The following is a 13,534-nucleotide window of genomic DNA, read 5'->3' on the forward strand; positions in this document are numbered from 1 at the left end:
CTTTGCTTCTTCATAATTGGCCGGTACATTCCGAGTTTCACTTCCTTTCCTTTGTGTGACGAATGGATGAAGCACTGATTGATTAATCATATTTAGTGCCCGCCCACTGCTGTCGTTGTGATTCAGGTACTATTCTTATTCGCCTTCCCTCCAACCCTTTCTCCATGCTGCTTTGTCCCCTTCTACTCATCACTTCTCCATTTTGCTGTCCCCTTCTCCCCACCCCTCCCCATCATCATTGCTTCCTGGTTCTCTCACCCCTGTACTTGTTTGTCCATCGTACCTGCATGAAAAAAGGGAAATAAGGTGGTGCTAGTGCTGGCTGCGTCACAACACTGTTTTTGTTTTTTACTACTTTACTTTTAGCTATGCTGCTCAGCCATGCTGCTGTACAACATGGCTAAAAGGCATTGGCAAACCCAATGTATCTCATATAGGTGAGACCAGGTGACTTTGCCAATGTCTTTTTTTACAATATGTGGGTCTTGGCTGGGAGAGATGTTCTGCCATTGGGGGAGTGGATTCCACCGGGGGTGGATAAAACATTTTAATCTGGAAATAAACCTGGATCATCTCCCAATTTTCACCATCTTGCTTTATTTCACTTCGATTATCATATTTTGGCAATGTTCTGAAAAAAGAATCTTACTTGTAATGTGTCTCCGAAAAGCCTAATTATTAACTACATGTGCTACTTATTCCTTAATTTCATCCAACGATATTGGGATATATTTTCACTTCAGTATCCAGTCTTCAGCTCAGTAAAGCGTAATTTTGTGGGTCTGAGTCTGTGTGGATCAGCTGCTTCAGCTGGGAGCTGCCAGGCAGGGTGCTCTTCTCATCCAAGCGTCACCCGTGGTCTTAACACAGCCCGCGAGTGAAAAAGTTTCTAGCTATCACGTTAAGAATTTTCAGTTCTATTAAGGACACGGAGGTGAGGATTATGCTTCTCTTTCCATGCTTTATTTTCTATGCAGCCAATCAAACAAGAGATTTAAAACATTACTGTTAGAAATGGGGTCCTTGGTTGACAGTCAGGTTACACCCTGTTCAAGCAAAGACCCTCACTCTAGTCAGGGTAAAAGAGAATCACCCTCAGCTAACCCCTGCTTACCCCCTTGGTAGCTTGGCAGAGCAGTAGGCTTAACCTCAGAGTGCTAGGCGTAAAGTATTTGTACCAACACACACAGTAACTCAATGAAAACACTACAAAATGACACAACACAGGTTTAGAAAAATAGGAAATATTTATCTAAACAAAACAAGACCAAAACGACAAAAATCCACCATACACAAGTCAAGTTATTAATTAAAAATCAAAAAGAGTCTTTAAGTAGTTTTAAAAACACACTAGCGCTGCTAGAGTGAAAATGTACCTGGTGTGCGTCAAAAATAACCCCGCACGGGCGGGCGTGCGTCGAAAATAACTCCGCACGGCGGTACTCGAGTCAAAAATCCAGCCGCACGATGAGTTGACGATCCAGCCGCGCAGGTTGCGATCTCCCAGCCTCCGTCAGCGATGCTGCGCGTCGTTTCTCCTGCTCCGTGCGTCGATTCTTCGGTCGCGTTTCCTGCGAGCGTCGTTTCTCAGCCGCGGAGCTGGCGGCGCGTCGTTTTTCAGCCGCCGATCGGATTCGCGTCGATCTTTTCCCCGCACGGCGCTCTGTGCGTGGATTTTCTTGTCTTTAGGCTGCCAGCTTCTCCTTTCAGGGTCCCAGGACTGGATGGGCACCACAGGGCAGAGTAGGAGTCTCTCCAGAGGCTCCAGGTGCTGGCAGAGAGAAGTCTTTGCTGTCCCTGAGACTTCAAACAACAGGAGGCAAGCTCTAGATCAAGCCCTTGGAGATTTCTTCTCAAGATGGAAGGCACACAAAGTCCAGTCTTTGCCCTCTTACTCTGGCAGAAGCAGCACTGCAGGAAAGCTCCACAAAGCACAGTCACAGGCAGGGCAGCACTTCCTCCTCAGCTAACAGCTCTTCTCCAGGCAGAGGTTCCTCTTGATTCCAGAAGTGTTTCTGAAGTCTGTAGATTTGGGTGCCCTTCTTATACCCATTTTAGTCTTTGAAGTCACCTTTCTTCAAAGGGGACTCACACCTACTTGTGAAATCCTGCCTTGCCCAGGCAAGGCCTCAGACACACACCAGGGGGTTGGAGCCGGCATTGTTAGAGGCAGGCACAGTCCTTTCAGAGTGACCACTCCACCCCTCCCTCCTAGCAGAGATGGCTAATCAGGAAAGGCAGGTTACACCCCAGCTCCCTTTGTGTCACTGTCTGGTGTGAGGTGAAAAACAACACAACTGTCAAACTGACCCAGACAGGGAATCCACAAACAAGGCAGAGTCACAGAATGGTTTAAGCAAGAAAATGCTCACCTTCTAAAAGTGGCATTTTCAAACGCACAATCTTAAAATCAACTTTACTAAAAGATTTATTTTTAAATTGTGAGTTCAGGGACCCCAAACTCCACATGTCCATCTACTCTCTAGGGGAATCTACGCTTTAATCATATTTAAAGGTAGCCCCCATATTATCCTATGAGAGAGACAGTCCTTGCAACAGTGAAAAACGAATTTAGCAGTATTTCACTGTCATGACATATAAACCACATTACTATATGTCCTACCTTATCCATACACTGCACCCTGCCCTTGGGGCTACCTAGGGCCTACCTTAGGGGTGCCTTACATGTAAGAAAAGGGAAGGTTTAGGCCTGGCAAGTGGGTACACTTGCCAAGTCGAATTTACAGTGTAAAAATACACACACAGACACTGCAGTGGCAGGTCTGAAACATGATTACAGAGCTACTTATGTGGGTGGCACAACCAGTGCTGCAGGCCCACTAGTAGCATTTGATTTACAGGCCCTGGGCACCTCTAGTGCACTTTACTAGGGGCTTAACAGTAAAACAAATATGGCAATCATGGAGAACCAATTGCGTACACATTTTAAACAGGAGCACTTGCACTTTAGCACCGGTTAGCAGTGGTAAAGTGCCCAGAGTAACAAACACAATAAAATCAGAGTCCAGCACACATCAACAACCTGGGGAACAGAGGCAAAAAGTTAAGGGAGACCACGCCAAGGATGAAAAGTCTAACACGTGTCCCCCCCAGCTAAAAGTGGGGAGCAACTACCCAACCTCATGGGAGTTCTCATCACTAAGGCGGAAGAACCTGGACAGACCATCAGCATTGGCGTGCTCTGTACCAGGACGATGTTCCACCATAAAGTCCATCCCCTGTAGGGAAATGGACCACCTCAACAGTTTTGGATTCTCACCCCTCATCTGCATTAACCATCTGAGGGGCCTGTGGTCGGTCTGAACTCGGAAGTGAGTCCCAAACAAGTAGGGTCTTAGCTTCTTCAGTGCCCAGACCACAGCAAACGCTTCGCGTTGTATGGCACTCCACCTACGTTCCCTGGGTAGTAACCTCCTGCTAATGAAGGCTACGGGTTGATCTAGGCCCTCTTCATTAAGCTGTGAGAGTACTGCTCCAATACCATGCTCTGAGGCGTCTGTTTGCACAACAAACTCCTTGGAGTAGTCAGGTGCCTGCAGCACAGGTGCTGTGCACATGGCAGCCTTCAGGGCAACAAAAGCGTTCTGGCAAGCCTCTGTCCAGATCACTTTCTTGGGTTGCTTCTTGGAAGTCAACTCAGTTAAGGGGGTAACAATGGTACCATATCCCTTAACAAACCTTCGGTAATATCCTGTGAGACCTAAAAAGGCTCTCACTTCAGTCTGGGTCTTGGGAGGCTCCCAAGCCAGAATTGTATCAATTTTAGGCTGTAGGGGTGTCACCTGGCCACTCCCCACCTGGTTTCCTAAGTACACCACAGACCCCTGCCCTATTTGGCACTTGCTCGCCTTAATAGTGAGGCCTGCCTTCTGCAGGGCCTCTAACACTCTCCAGAGGTGTTGCAGGTGTTCCTCCCATGTGGAACTAAACACAGCAATGTCATCCAGGTAGGCGGCACTGAACTCATCCAGTCCTGCCAACACCTGGTTGACCAACCTCTGAAAGGTGGCAGGGGCGTTCTTCATCCCAAAGGGCATCACATTGAAGTGGAAGTGCCCATCTGGGGTAGCGAATGCTGACCTCTCCTTTGCCCCCTCAGTTAAGGCAATCTGCCAGTACCCAGATGTTAAATCAAACGTACTGAGGTACTTGGCAGCTCCTAACCGATCAATGAGCTCATCAGCTCGGGGGATGGGGTGTGCGTCAGTCTTGCTGACCGCATTGAAACCCCGGTAGTCCACACAGAACCTAAGTTCTGGAGTGGCACCAGGAGCAGCAGCCTTTGGGACCAAGACCACTGGGCTGGCCCAAGGACTGCTGGAGCGCTCAATAACCCCTAGGGTTAACATTTTGGAGACTTCCTCCTTAATGCAAGCCCTGACCCTGTCAGTCACCCTGTAAACCTTATGTTTAACAGGTGTACTGTCCCCAGTGTCCACATCATGTGTGCACAGGTGTGTGACTCCTGGGATCAGGGAAAACAGCGAGGCGAACTGTCCCAGCACGTGGCGACAGTCCCTCTGCTGTTCCTCAGTCAGGGAGGGGGAGAGGATCACTCCCTCCACAGACCCATCTTTCTCTCCTGCAGACAGAAGGTCAGGAAGAGGCTCACTCTCTTCCTCCACCCCGTCATCTGTCGCTAGGAGCATGGATAGCTCAGTTCGCTCAAAGTGTGGTTTGAGGCGGTTGACATGTAGGACCCTCAAAGGGATCCTGGGGGATTGCAAGTCTACCAGATAGGTGACCTCGCTCTTTCTTTCCACCACCTCAAAAGGCCCAGTCCACTTATCTTGGAGAGCCCTAGGCTCCACTGGTGCCATGACCCACACTTTTTGTCCAGGCTGAAACTCAACCAGAGTGGCATTCTGGTCGTACCACCGTTTCATATCCTCCTGGCTTGCTTCCAGGTTCTCCTGAGCGAGACTCCTGAAGCGGGCAGTCTGGTTTCTTAGTGCCAGCATGTAGCTAAATACATCCTGGGGTGGTTTACTAGGAGCTTTCTCCAAAGCCTCCTTCACCAGACTGAGCGGTCCCCTCACAGGGTGGCCATAGATGAGCTCAAAGGGGCTAAAGCCAAGTCCCTTTTGAGGCACCTCCCTGTAAGCGAACAGAAGGCATGGCAAGAGGACGTCCCACTTACACCTCAAGGGCCCTGACAGGCCCTGAATCATGCCTTTCAAGGTGCGGTTGAATCTCTCAACCAGACCATTACTTTGGGGGTGGTAAGGGGTGGTGAACTTGTAGGTTACCCCACACACCTTCCACAGAGACTTCATATAAGTGGATATGAAGTTTGTACCTCTATCAGATACCACCTCCTTGGGGAACCCCATGCGGGTAAAAACCCCCATTAAGGCACGTCCCACCACGGGGGCAGTGACCGTCCTTAGAGGAATGGCTTCTGGGTACCGCGTGGCATGGTCCACCAAGACCAGGATGAACCTGTTGCCCATGGCTGTCTTGGGATCCAGAGGCCCCACAATGTCAATTCCTACCCTTTCAAAGGGAGTACTGACTACAGGTAAAGGTTGGAGGGGAGCTTTGCATTTCCCCCCACTCTTGCCACTTGCCTGACAAGTCTGACAAGACCTACAATAAGCAGCTGACTGCTTGTGCATCAAGGGCCAGTAAAAGTGGGAGACAAGCCTCTTATAGGTCTTGTCCTGCCCTAGATGTCCTGCCAAAGGCACATCATGAGCCAAACCCAGTAGGAAGGCCCTGAAGCACTGGGGTACCACCTGCATACGAGCTGACCCAGGCTCAGGAACCTTAGGCTCACTATACAGGAGGCCATCCTCCCAGTAAATCAGGTGAGTACCTGGCGCCTCGCCAGCCGCCTGGGCTGCAGCCTGCTGCCGCAGCCCCTCAAGAGTAGGGCACTCCTTCTGCGCTGTGCAGAATGCTTCCCTGGTGGGTCCCCCTTCCTGCTGCCACTGTGACAACTCAGGGACCTCCCCCAGTTCAGCCACCTGTTCCCCTGTAGGCTCCGGGGCATCACCCTCAGGCTCTGCCTCCTCCCGGACCGTGGGAACTTCTGGGACCGGTTTCCCGCGCCCCCTGCCCTTCCTCTTCTTGGCGGTCCCCTGGGCCACTGTTTCAGGCTCCAGGGGCTCTTGACTACCCTGATTGGCTGCCATAGACCGGGTGGATACGCATACCCACCCAGGCAGACCCAACATCTCCAAGTGAGACCTGTGTTCCACCTCCTTCCAAGGGGAATCCTCCAGGTCGTTACCTAGCAAACAATCAATAGGCATGGTTGGACTCACAGCTACTTTCCAGGAACCTGAGACCCCCCCCCATTCAAAGGGAACCTGCGCCACTCTGCAGAGGTGCTCAGAGTTGTCTACTGCAACTACTTGGTGAAGTACCCGGGGATCAATCTGCTCTTCAGACACCAGGTGACTCCTCACTGTAGTCACACTGGCTCCTGTGTCTCTCAGAGCCTCTACCCTCTGTCCATTGATGGTCACCCATTGCCTGTACTTCTTAGTGTTATCAGGCACTAGGTTTCTCTGGACCATCTCACTGTCCCCTAGTGAGACAAGGGTCATTTCTGCTGGTTCCCACCCACCTGAAACCAACTCCTCCCCAAGCGTTACACTGGCCAAACCCTGGGACGGTGCACCAGTGGGTGCCGGTGTACTTCTGGGGCATTTGGGGTCCCCCCTCACATGACCCACCTGGTCACATGCATAGCACTTACGTGGGGGACCACCTGCCACTGGCTTCCCTTTGGACAACCATGGCTTCTTTTCACTGGGGGGTTGGGAATCCTTACCCTGGGAATCAGTTTGGGGCCCTTTAGAGAACTCCCCCTATTTGCCCTTACCCCCCCCTTTCTTCTGAGAGGGACCCTGCCCACCCTTGGCGTGGTCTCCCCCATACCTCTTTTGGACCCTGGTGCTCTCCCAGCGGTCCGCTTCCTGTGCAAGCTTCCTGGGGTCAGTCAGCTTGCTGTCAATGAGGTGATGGCGCAGCTCTGGAAAACATAAACTGTACAAGTGCTCCCAAGCAATTACATTGTAAAGCCCCTCATTCGTGTTTACCTTACTGCCCTTCACCCAACCATCCAGTGACCTGCAAAAAGAATCAACACATTCCAACCATGTTTGGGATTCCTTTCTCTTGTAGGATCTAAACTTCTCCTTGTACTGCTCAGGGGTGAGACCATACCTGGTAAGTAAGGCCTCCTTCATGACAGGGTAGGTGAGATCCTGAGCATCCCCTAAGGCTGTCAGTGTGTCCCTCCCCTCTGCCTCAAAATGCTTCCACAGGGCTGCCCCCCAATGAGCTTCAGGGACCAGGTTCATGTGGAGAGCTGACTCATAACCCTTGAACCACAAGCAGATATCATCATCCCTCTTATAATCTCTCACAAGGTCTTTTGGGATGTGTACCCTTCTCTCAGGCTGCACTGTAGGATTGCTGCCACCATCTCTACTGGACTGACTCCTCTGATCTATCTCTTTTAAACTGAGCTCATGAGCCATGGCTAACTTTCTTTCCTCAATGGCCAGCTTTCTCTGTTCCACCTCTAGACTGAGCTTTTTCAACTCCAATTGGTATTCCCTCTCTGCCTGTCTGTCCTGTAACTCTTCAGGTGTCAGACCCTAGGAGGATACACTGCTACTTGCCCTAGAGACTCCTTCCCTGGGAATAACAGCCCCCCCCAATATACCATTCTGTACTGATTGCTCTCTCTCCTCATCCTCATCCTCCTCATCCTCAGTGTGCCCTCCAGTGCTTCTGGTTGTCACCCAGGCCCTCAGCGCCTTTTTCAGCTCATCCTTCTTGGAAGAGCTCTTAATGGGACAACCAAAATTTTTACAAAACTGCTTTAGCTGAGCCTTGTTATAACTATCCAATTGCTTCAGGTCAAAAACAGCTTCAACTGGTGCATCTCCAAGTAGAGACACGATAAAAGGTTAAAAGAGTGCAAAGTTCCAAATGCAGAAAAGCAAGTTCTCAAATGAAGTTCCAGAAAAGTCAATCACCGGATCAGCGAAAAAAAGAAACTGAATGCAGAGCAAAAACAGTCCAAATAGAAAAAAACAAAAATCACAAGACTAGTAGTATGTGGCCACGTAGTGGTCTGAGATCAAAACAGTAGTGTACACTTAATTACTGTATGTCAAGCACAAATACAAGTCCAAATCCCGACCGCTGATCACCAATGTTAGAAATGGGGTCCTTGGTTGACAGTCAGGTTACCCCCTGTTCAAGCAAAGACCCTCACTCTAGTCAGGGTAAAAGAGAATCACCCTCAGCTAACCCCTGCTTACCCCCTTGGTAGCTTGGCAGAGCAGTAGGCTTAACCTCAGAGTGCTAGGCGTAAAGTATTTGTACCAACACACACAGTAACTCAATGAAAACACTACAAAATGACACAACACAGGTTTAGAAAAATAGGAAATATTTATCTAAACAAAACAAGACCAAAACGACAAAAATCCACCATACACAAGTCAAGTTATTAATTAAAAATCAAAAAGAGTCTTTAAGTAGTTTTAAAAACACACTAGCGCTGCTAGAGTGAAAATGTACCTGGTGTGCGTCAAAAATAACCCCGCACGGGCGGGCGTGCGTCGAAAATAACTCCGCACGGCGGTACTCGAGTCAAAAATCCAGCCGCACGATGAGTTGACGATCCAGCTGCGCAGGTTGCGATCTCCCAGCCTCCGTCAGCGATGCTGCGCGTCGTTTCTCCTGCTCCGTGCGTCGATTCTTCGGTCGCGTTTCCTGCGAGCGTCGTTTCTCAGCCGCGGAGCTGGCGGCGCGTCGTTTTTCAGCCGCCGATCGGATTCGCGTCGATCTTTTCCCCGCACGGCGCTCTGTGCGTGGATTTTCTTGTCTTTAGGCTGCCAGCTTCTCCTTTCAGGGTCCCAGGACTGGATGGGCACCACAGGGCAGAGTAGGAGTCTCTCCAGAGGCTCCAGGTGCTGGCAGAGAGAAGTCTTTGCTGTCCCTGAGACTTCAAACAACAGGAGGCAAGCTCTAGATCAAGCCCTTGGAGATTTCTTCTCAAGATGGAAGGCACACAAAGACCAGTCTTTGCCCTCTTACTCTGGCAGAAGCAGCACTGCAGGAAAGCTCCACAAAGCACAGTCACAGGCAGGGCAGCACTTCCTCCTCAGCTAACAGCTCTTCTCCAGGTTCCTCTTGATTCCAGAAGTGTTTCTGAAGTCTGTAGATTTGGGTGCCCTTCTTATACCCATTTTAGTCTTTGAAGTCACCTTTCTTCAAAGGGGACTCACACCTACTTGTGAAATCCTGCCTTGCCCAGGCAAGGCCTCAGACACACACCAGGGGGTTGGAGCCGGCATTGTTAGAGGCAGGCACAGTCCTTTCAGAGTGACCACTCCACCCCTCCCTCCTAGCAGAGATGGCTAATCAGGAAAGGCAGGTTACACCCCAGCTCCCTTTGTGTCACTGTCTGGTGTGAGGTGAAAAACAACACAACTGTCAAACTGACCCAGACAGGGAATCCACAAACAAGGCAGAGTCACAGAATGGTTTAAGCAAGAAAATGCTCACCTTCTAAAAGTGGCATTTTCAAACGCACAATCTTAAAATCAACTTTACTAAAAGATGTATTTTTAAATTGTGAGTTCAGGGACCCCAAACTCCACATGTCCATCTACTCTCTAGGGGAATCTACGCTTTAATCATATTTAAAGGTAGCCCCCATATTATCCTATGAGAGAGACAGTCCTTGCAACAGTGAAAAACGAATTTAGCAGTATTTCACTGTCATGACATATAAACCACATTACTGTATGTCCTACCTTATCCATACACTGCACCCTGCCCTTGGGGCTACCTAGGGCCTACCTTAGGGGTGCCTTACATGTAAGAAAAGGGAAGGTTTAGGCCTGGCAAGTGGGTACACTTGCCAAGTCGAATTTACAGTGTAAAAATACACACACAGACACTGCAGTGGCAGGTCTGAGACATGATTACAGAGCTACTTATGTGGGTGGCACAACCAGTGCTGCAGGCCCACTAGTAGCATTTGATTTACAGGCCCTGGGCACCTCTAGTGCACTTTACTAGGGGCTTAACAGTAAAACAAATATGCCAATCATGGAGAACCAATTGCGTACACATTTTAAACAGGAGCACTTGCACTTTAGCACTGGTTAGCAGTGGTAAAGTGCCCAGAGTAACAAACACAATAAAATCAGAGTCCAGCACACATCAACAACCTGGGGAACAGAGGCAAAAAGTTAAGGGAGACCACGCCAAGGATGAAAAGTCTAACAATTACATTTCCCATAAAGTCACATGCCCAAACACAGAGATACTCCTCTATAAAACCCTGTGACATCATACCACTTCCTCCTTCTTTGCATAGATAGGCATACTAAATACATTGTAATATACATGAGTTCACCATTTATACGTATATCTCAGTCCTACAAAAAACAACTTCAAAATATTGGGAACCAAAGGCACACGAAAATGTCCTTCCTGAGATCTTGATCGATATCCCTCTGCTCCTGACTAGAACCTTGGAGTCTCCGCTGATCCGTCTAAAATCAGCGATCCATAGCAGATGATGGAAGGTTCTCCTGATATATTAATCCTGTGAAATATGCCCCTTTAGGCTTGATTTTGCTCAGTACCTAAGGATAATAAACATAGCCGTAAAACTATTCTCTAACCCTTACACAAAATCTAAATGGGTGGGAGATAATAATACTAACTTCACAATCAGAAATACTTTAAGTAGCATACTTATACCTTGACGCATATGTCTTCAGGGTGGGATAATCCTCGCCTCCGTGTCCTTAATAGAATGGAAAATTCTTAATGCGATAGCTAGAAAGTTTTTCATTCTATGTCAGGACTGGAGGCTCCGACTATGCTTGTTCAAAGCTGAGTCACCACTACTGATGCTATGTCCGCAACAGATTATGATAGAATGATTTAAAAGTGGATTCAGATGACCAATCTGCTGCTTTCTTGATATCCTCTAGACGAGACCCTAGAGCGCAAGATTTTGAGGCCATAGCTCCCCTGGCAGAATGAGCTCCGAAAACAGAGACCTTGATATCTGCTTCCGAAAGAAGCCAACGCATCCATCTAGCCAATGTGGCAGAAGAGACTGGTCTAAAAGGCTTATGTAATGCATTGAGCAATTGCCCTTGTGGGTCCATGCAAAATTCACTAGTTGCGTCTTCATAAGCCCTGAGACAATGTACCACACATAGCTTATAATCATTAGTAAAAACTGGGTGAGAAACAAACCTAATGTTAGTCTTGGTCCATCTGGAAACTGAGAAGGATACACCTTCTGGAGAAAACTGACGGCCCTTGAGGTCCAAGTTCGGACATCTGAAACTCTTTTGCAAGAAATTAGACACAACACATAGTTAATTTTGCTAACTGTTTTTGCGACAAATATCTGTTTTCTGGCCAAGATTTTTAAAAAAGTAGCACTATGTTCACATCCCACAAGGCAGAGTATTTCAGTTGAGGGGATTGGAAAAACAAATACCCCTCAATAACTTACATACCAAAGGTTCCTCCCCAATTGGTTTACCATTGACAGGGACATGGCCTACTGAGATAGCGGATCTGTAGTTGTTCACTGACCTATAAGCCAGTCCCGATTCAGCCAATGAAGACAGAAGATTAACTATGGAACACACATCTGCCTGAGAGAGATCCAGACTCCTTTCACTACACCAGCAAACCCATCTTCACGATTCCAAAGCATATCGTTAATGGGTATTACTGGACCAGGCCTAATCAATGTGGGTGGAAGCCTGAGCTGAAATGCCTGGCTATTTCCATCTATTCCTGAAACCCTCCAGGCCACTAATTTGAGCTGGCTTGATGAGATCAGAGGATGTGGAAGGCCTGCTGGATCTAGTAGCAGATTCCGGAGATAAGGGATCAGAAGAGGAATGTCGCATGACATTTCCAGAACCAAGGGGAACCACGGTGGTGCGCACCATAACGGTGTTACTAGGACAAGCTCAGCCTTCTGATGATTTACCAGAGAAAGAACTCTGGAGATCATACTGATTGGAGGGAAAGTGTAACCCTTGTGGATGGACCAATCCTGCAAGAAGGCAGGAATTTGTCAATTGATCCTGGAGGCAAACAGGTCCACTGAACAAGGACCCCAAATGCGATTGAGTTGTACGAAGATCTTTGGGTGTAACCTCCAATCGCTGAAGTCTCGGAAGTGATGAGAATACCAGTCCGCCACTGAGTTCTTCGCACCTGGAAGATATTCCGCAGTGACTGAAATTTGGCATTGCAGACAATAATGCCAAAAATCCTTGGCAATCTCTGCTAACATCTGAGACCTCATGCTCCCCAGTCTGTTGACATAGCAAATTGCTGAAATGTTGTCCATCTTCAGCAGAATGCAACAATCTGACTTGGAAGGGGGAAGGCTCTTAATCGCAAAGGATCCTGCTAACTACTCCAGACAGTTTATGTGGGGTTGAAGCTCGTTCTCCGTCCAACGAGACCCCCATGGAGAGGGACCTGTACCTGGTGCCCCAACCCCACCTGCTGGCATCTGATTCCAGAATGACATCCGGAGTGTTGCCAAAAACAGCCTTGCCATTCAAGGCTTCCATGTGAGTCAAGCACCAATTCATCTCCAGCTTGGCCTCGCTGACAGCTGAATCTGATCTGAATACAACAACCCCTTCTGCAGGTGTTGAATCTTGAGATGTTAAAGGGCCCTGTAATGTAAAGGGCCCGGGAATATCACCTGAATAGTCGAGGCTAGGTGACCCACAATCCGTGCTACGGACCTCAATGATATCTGGTCCCGCAAGGCAGACCTCAATTCCTTCTTGATGTTCTGAATTTTTTGAGAGGGGAGAATTAACTGGGATAACACTGAATTTATCTGAAATCCCAAAAATCCACAAAATTCCATCTGCTGGGAAGGGATCAGACAAGATTTTTGCTGGTTGATGACAAATCCCAGCTCCTGTTATAACTGGATAGTCCAGGAAAGGTGAAGAATCACCATCTGGGGATCCTGTACTATCAGGATTAAATGGTCGAGGGAGACGATTAGTCTGACGTTCCTGGCGTGGAGAGCTTCTGCCACCGGTCTCATCAGTTTGGTGAAACACCATGGAGCTGACAAGAGACCAAATGGCAGAACCTTGTACTCGTAACATTGCCTCTTTCAAAAGAATTGAAGAAAACGCCTGTGAGGAGCGAAGATAGGAAATGAGAGGTGAACGTCCTTCAGATCCAATGTGACCATCCAGTCACCCTCTTGAAGCAGATCCCAAAGGAGATGAATAGCTTCCATCTTTAAATGCCTGTATATTATCCATGAATTGAAGTTTTTTAGATTGAGCACTGAACGGAAACCCGCGCCTCTTATGCTGACCAAGAAAACATTGCTGATGAAACCTCCAGGGTGAGGAGACAAAAGCCGTATGGCATCTTTGCAAAGCAGGAAAAGAATTTCCTCTGCTACAAGCTCCTGATCTCGTAGGGAAAAAGACATCTGCAGAGGGGGTGA

General features: G+C 48.4%; 1 protein-coding gene across 1 annotated transcript in view; it reads left to right on the top strand.

Moving 5' to 3' along the window:
- LOC138260689 (immunoglobulin lambda-1 light chain-like) overlaps positions 1–13,534 on the top strand; it is a 47,074-nt gene that overhangs the window by 14,718 nt on the left and 18,822 nt on the right. The window lies entirely within an intron of this gene.

This window comes from Pleurodeles waltl, chromosome 10, assembly GCF_031143425.1.
Source record: "Pleurodeles waltl isolate 20211129_DDA chromosome 10, aPleWal1.hap1.20221129, whole genome shotgun sequence".
NCBI lineage: Eukaryota > Metazoa > Chordata > Amphibia > Caudata > Salamandridae > Pleurodeles > Pleurodeles waltl.